The sequence below is a fragment of the Sceloporus occidentalis genome, unplaced genomic scaffold, assembly GCF_023333645.1.
Source record: "Sceloporus occidentalis isolate IW3139 unplaced genomic scaffold, rSceOcc1.0.p SCAF_133, whole genome shotgun sequence".
Classification (NCBI taxonomy): domain Eukaryota; kingdom Metazoa; phylum Chordata; class Lepidosauria; order Squamata; family Phrynosomatidae; genus Sceloporus; species Sceloporus occidentalis.
The window spans coordinates 2,576,968-2,582,967 of record NW_028317113.1 but is presented as its reverse complement, the minus strand read 5'-3'; the positions used below and the strand labels follow the sequence as shown (position 1 = coordinate 2,582,967).

Here is a 6,000-nt window from a genome sequence, read left to right as displayed (position 1 = left end):
AGAAGAGCCGGCCACGGGGCAGAGTGCTGCTGGCCTCTGCTCATCCCCCAGCACAGTGTTCCTGCCGGCTAACGAGGACCAACCAGAAGTACTGGCACCTGGGGAGAGAGTCGCTGACCTCTGTCCTGCACCAGCAATCATCGCTCTGGCTGAAACGCCGGCAACAGAGCAGAGTGCTGCTGGCCTCTGCCCGCCCCACAGCGAAGGGTCCCCACCTGCTAGCAGGGAACCACCAGCGGAAGAGCTGGCCACAGGGCAGAGTGACGCTGTTCTCTGCCCAGCACCGTTCCCTGCACCAGCAGAAGCACTGGCAACCGGGCAGAGAGCCACTGACCTCTGCCCTGCACTGCTTACACCCCCATTATCTGGCTCTCCCCAGCACGAGCATCTGGGAGGGGGCGCAGGCAGCGACCCTCCCCAGCTGCTGTCACCAATTATGGGAGGAAGGGCAACCGGCACTCCTCCCCAGCGGCATGGTCCAGTGGGCAAAACGAGCCCCAGCTCGGAGAGCCAGGTAGGGGTAAGTGAAACTGCTGCTGCTTAGGAGTGGGCTCTTGTTTGGATGGGGGAATGTGGAGCTGACTCGGGACAAGCCCGTAGTCAGGGTAACCATGGGAGGGTTCCATCAGGTTGGGAGGGAGCCGAGTCTGGGCTGAGGGCCCAGAAGGGAAAGGAAGCCCTGGAGAAAGGTCTCCCATGCCTGCAGAGGAGACTAAAGAGGGCTGCCCACTGGAGAGGCTTCTGGGCTGGCCTCTTACCCTTTGACTACGGGTCAGGCCTAGGAGCCTGGGTGACTGACATGGGGCTGCCAGGGTGCCCCAGAGGCCGCACGCCCACTCTCCCTACCCCGCAGGACTAGAGACAGTAGAGGCCCGGTCATCCCCAAGCCGATCCGTTAGGGATCTGGCTGTGTCTGCCGGACGTTTGCACAAGAGGGGAGTAATGTGAAGAACCATGTCTGATCTTCAGTTATTATTATTATTATATTTATGTGTACCCTGTTTGAATGTGGCTGCAGCTCCGGCCTTCAAAGAAACGATCCTATAATCTGGCTGGGGCTCTTAATCAGCCAGCGTGTCCGCTTACTGGGAGAGGGAAGGAGCTGACGGATGTGTCCAGTCTGGGGCACAGGACGATCCGTCACAGATTGTAAGGTGATGAGCCAGGCCCTCAAATGCCCACCGTTCCTGCCAGGAACTTTGTGTAAAAGTACCATAAGGCTAGGTGGCAGGCTCATAGGTAGGGTTCTGTATGTGTTAACCCCTTAAGGACCGGGCTTCATTTTTCTTTTTGTACTCTTTGGCACTGAGGCAGTTTTAACACTTGTGCTCGTGTTTAGCTGTAATTTTCTCCTCATCCATTTAGTATACCCACACAAGTTATGTGTTGTTTTTTCAGGACAAGATGGGCTTTCTTCAGATAATTTACTATAGAAAAATAAAACATGATGAAAATGTGAAAAAAAAACACCTTTTATGAATTTTATTTGAAAGATTTTTACTCATCTACAAAAGCAAGTAAAAAAACTGAAATAGATTCTACTAATTGTCCTGAATTTAGAAATACCCAATGTTGTTTTTTGTAAGTTATAGTAGCATTTTACGATTTCCAAACCTTTTTTTTTCCAAGTTTGGTTCCTGCCTCCATTTCCTCTTTGGAACTTCTTTGATGCCAGTTAAGTCAATTTATCCCCATCAAACCATATATTTTTGAAAACTAGACACTCCAAGGTATTTCAAATGCTGGTATTTTAACCGTTTCCATGCGCTAATTATACAACCACACTTTGTCAAACTTTGTAATAGTATACAAATTGTACTTTAGTTATATACAGGTCCTGGTATGTGCCACTGTCAAACAACTCCCCAATATGTGTTCAGCAACATATCCTGAGTAAAGTGATACTCCACATGCATAGGTTTGTGAGGTTGTGTGAGGGCTAAAAGGTAACATTTGTGACATGCGTAATTCACTGTTTCAATTTGGAATTTTGACATCCGGTCAAAACTTTTTTTGTACCCAACTTTCAGAAGGGGCAGGCTACAAGAAAGCTTGTCCTTTCTCCAGAAAGGGATTTGATCTAGCACCATTAAGCAAACCCTTAGCCACAGAATACACACAGGGGACACTTGTCAGTGCAAATAAAGGCTCATAAAAATGGTGCAGGAACAAAAAAATGAAAAATTGGCAGCTGTGTGCTACAGCTTGAAGCAGTTACCAATGCAGAGTGCATGTTTTCCAGTGCAATCTGGACAGTAGAACGTGGTGTCCTTTCTTTGCCCCTGCTGTAGCATATCCTGTATCTTTTTGGGGGATTCTGCTGTAGGAGGAATTCTAAAAATAAAATGGGTAGCCTTAATTTTGTTAGACTCCATTGCAACCTTCTTGTACCAGGCCTTTATCTTCCTCATTATGAGGTAGGGCTGTAGGAGCTGATCTCACAGATCGACCCCACCCATGTTCTTGTTATAGGCCCTGATGCACACTGGCTTTCTAGTGACCCCAGCACTGCCACGGAGAGAAACATCCACAGTTCTTTCATCGTGGATGGTGCTCAGCATGCACACTTCTTTTCTGTCCATGAACTTCAATGTCAAGAGCTCCACTTGACATAGAGATGAGGTCTCCCCCTTTCGTAGTCAGGATCATGCCAGTTGTTGTGGGAAACCCACGCGGTTCTTTCTTATAGTACCGCAAGCTACCGTGTCAAAACAACACAGAAGCTTGAACAATGGGACGCTTTTATAAAAGTTGTCAGCATACAAGTGGTAGCCTTTGTTTATAAGGGGGAATATTAGATCCCAAACAATCTTGGCACTGGTTCCCAGATGTTCTGGGCAACCTGGAGGGTCAAGGTATACCCAGCCTCGCTCTCGCAGAGCTTATACAATTTTACTCCATACCTGGAGGGTTTGGAGGGAATATACTGCTTGAATCCCAATATTTCTTTATACTTCATCAGGGATTCATCCACGCATGATATTCCTTCCAGGTATATAAGCCTCTGCAAACCTGACAATGAGATGGGTAATCAGGGGGTGGATTTTATACAGCCTGTCAAACTGGGGGCACAGGCTGTTATCGCTAAATGCATGAAATGAAGGACCATTTCATACCTTCTACCCATCGACTGGGTGTAAATGGGGGTACTAAGGATAGGGCTGGTGCTCCAATAGAAGCGGATGGAGGTCTTTTTTATAATTTCAATTAGCATACTTAATGCCCAGAATTTAAATTCTGGCACATCAATGGGGGTCCATGGCTGCTGGGCATAAAGGTTGGATTGGGAGACAATGTCTCACAAGACATCTTCTCTCCAAAAAATCTGCACAAACTACAATGGAGTAAATCCTGTAAAATCAATATTGATGCCAGGAATTGCAGTAAAAGGAAGGAATAGCTGGCTATACCTATTATGTGCTACCCACTCCTCGGGTGCACTGCCACCACTACTTGTGTAAATAGAGTAAGCAAAAATATCCTACTGCTATGGGATTGATTTACAGCAAAAGAGGGGTTAATGGCAGCTAAAAATAATATGAAATAAGCCCTGAAAAAATGTGGCTAAAAATAAGTGCACAAACAGCAAAAAAGTGCTGATGTGCAATATCACTACCTATGCAGTGATCAACAGTAAAGAAGGGGTTAAAATAAAAAGAGGGGCTCTTATAAGAGCCTTTGTGGGGACCTTTTTTATAATATTTTTATAAGAGTATACCTGTTTTACCACACGATTTGTCTCTCACCCTCACTAAAAGCAAGTGATGAAGGGAGTCATATCTTTACCGGTCAAAGGCAATGTACTGGGCAAATCAAGATCACTGAGTGATTGTAAGGCTTGGGGTGTCAATCACTGGATGCCCCCTGAGTGACTAAAGCAATTTGTAATTGCTTCTGAGGCTATTTCCATATGGCCATACCTGGGAGCTTCTGGGCTCCAGCTATCTGGAGCCTTCCCTTGCAGGACGCGGCCAGGACTGCCCACTGACGTCAGGTATTTAAATGGAAAATAGGCGGGGAGCGGGGTCTTGACATAGGCCACGCTCCCCACCTATTTTCCGGAGGGTTGCTTCACCCTGAAATCTCCAGGCAAACCTGGAGAGTTCCCAGGTATGCATATGGCACAGCCATATTTAAAAGACATGCCATCTTTTTAATTAACTAATATAAAAACCCTGGGAGCGATCTAACCGCTCCCCGACATTTTTTTTCTGTGTTGCTGAATGCCTCTATGTCGAGGCATTACAGCAACACCAGGAGCGTCATAGGTCATCAACTGACCGTTTTTTTTGCGCGACGTGCCTGACCCATCAATGGACATTAAGGGGTTAACCCCTTCAGTCCCCTATGGACGTACCGGTAGGTCCCTGCCGCTGCACGGGAGATCAGTGTCACGTTCTGCCCAGGCTGCGGAGCTGCATATCTGTCTTGCTTCAGTTTCCCTGTTTTGCTTCGATCCATTCCTGGATTTCCTTATGCTCTGTTCTGATCTTCCATTCCTTGCTTCTGCTTCAGCTCTGTTTCCTTTTTAAGGTGTGCCTCACCTGTGTGTTCTGTTTGTACCAGTCTGCAGTCTAAGGTATGTCTCAGTGCTATGTGGTTTGATTACGTGTTTGGTTTGTTTCGTACCACTGTCAGCAAGGATTAGCGTTAGGACCCACCGTCATTGGAGTACTTTGGCGTAGTGGTGGGCTAAGCATACTATGGCCATATGATGTGACGGAATCTCCAATTGTTATCATATAGTTCTAGGCTAGTTGCTGTATTCATGTTTGTTTGTCTCTTATGTACCTTTGCCCTTCTTCCTTGTATCATTGCCTTGTTCCCTGTCCTTTGTTGTGCCCTGTATCATGTATATCTTGTCTAGTAATGGTTATTCCTTGTCTGGTTCACTGTAGTGCCCTGTAACATGTATATCTTGTCTGGTTATGTTTCGTGCCTGGTCTCCCTGTCCCTTGCTTGTTATGTTTCTTCTATAAACTCTGCTTAGCTTCCACACTCCCAGCCTGCAGCATCCCGCACATGAGTCTTGTGCTATGTCTCATGACTGTTCCAGGGTGCCTGCAGGATTTAACTTCGTTCTGGACTACATCCACTGCTATATCAGGGCGCTGGTGTTTGGCCGCACAACCCTAGGTGCTCAACACCTGGGTGAGTGTGGTCGCCCTGCAACCAGGCCCTGTCTAACTCCACTACTACACTGTGACTCCTGCACACAATCTTTGGGCGCGCTGGGTCCTTTCAGTCATCTGTTTGGACCCAGTCCGTGACAATCAGGCTGTCGTTTGACAGCCTGGACTCCCCCCTGACAGCTGAAGCCGGCATCACCGGATTTCTGCTGTCCGATCTCCTATAACAGCTTCCGGCACGAAAGCCGGAAAGTGGTTACATCAGGTATTCCCTTCCGGGTTGGGTCACTGCTGACGTAACCAGGAAGTTCATCGGAGGACAGGATATCCCCTACAGGGGATATCCTGTCCTCCGATGAGGCACAGACGCTGCGATCTCTATGCATGTCTGTGAGGACCTGCATAGAGATCACAGTGTGATCGGTGCAGGGGGGTCGCGGGTTATTCATTTAAAAAAAATAAAAAAATCATTAAAATAATATAAATAATAATAATAAAAAATTAAGTGAGCTAAGTGATGTCATTGTGACATCATTGGCATTAATAACATGTTCAAGAGGTCCCTAAGAGGACCTCTATTTAAAAAAATATATATATATAAAAAATACAAAAAATAAAATATATATATATATATATATAAAAAAGATAATAAAAATGTTTTAAAAAACCTTACATCCTATTGCCCTAGCACAACATCTACCGAGTATAACCCTCCTGCCCCCGTTCACAACCCCCAAACCCGTTAAGCCATAATCATAACAATGCTACAAAAAATGTACACCTTATAGTATGTTCCCTATAAGTGCTGGGAAACTATGGAAAATCTATACAAATTAGGTATTTCTGAAATCAGGACACCTGAATTGATAAA

The 6,000-nt window shown here is 46.1% G+C and overlaps 1 non-coding gene across 1 annotated transcript; it reads right to left on the bottom strand.

Annotated features, from left to right (window-relative positions):
• Nucleotides 1–2,011: 2,011 nt before the first annotated feature.
• On the bottom strand, nucleotides 2,012–2,141 carry LOC149281407 (small nucleolar RNA SNORA35). The gene has a single exon (XR_016278047.1). It is a non-coding gene; the product is annotated as a small nucleolar RNA SNORA35 (small nucleolar RNA).
• Nucleotides 2,142–6,000: the final 3,859 nt, after the last annotated feature.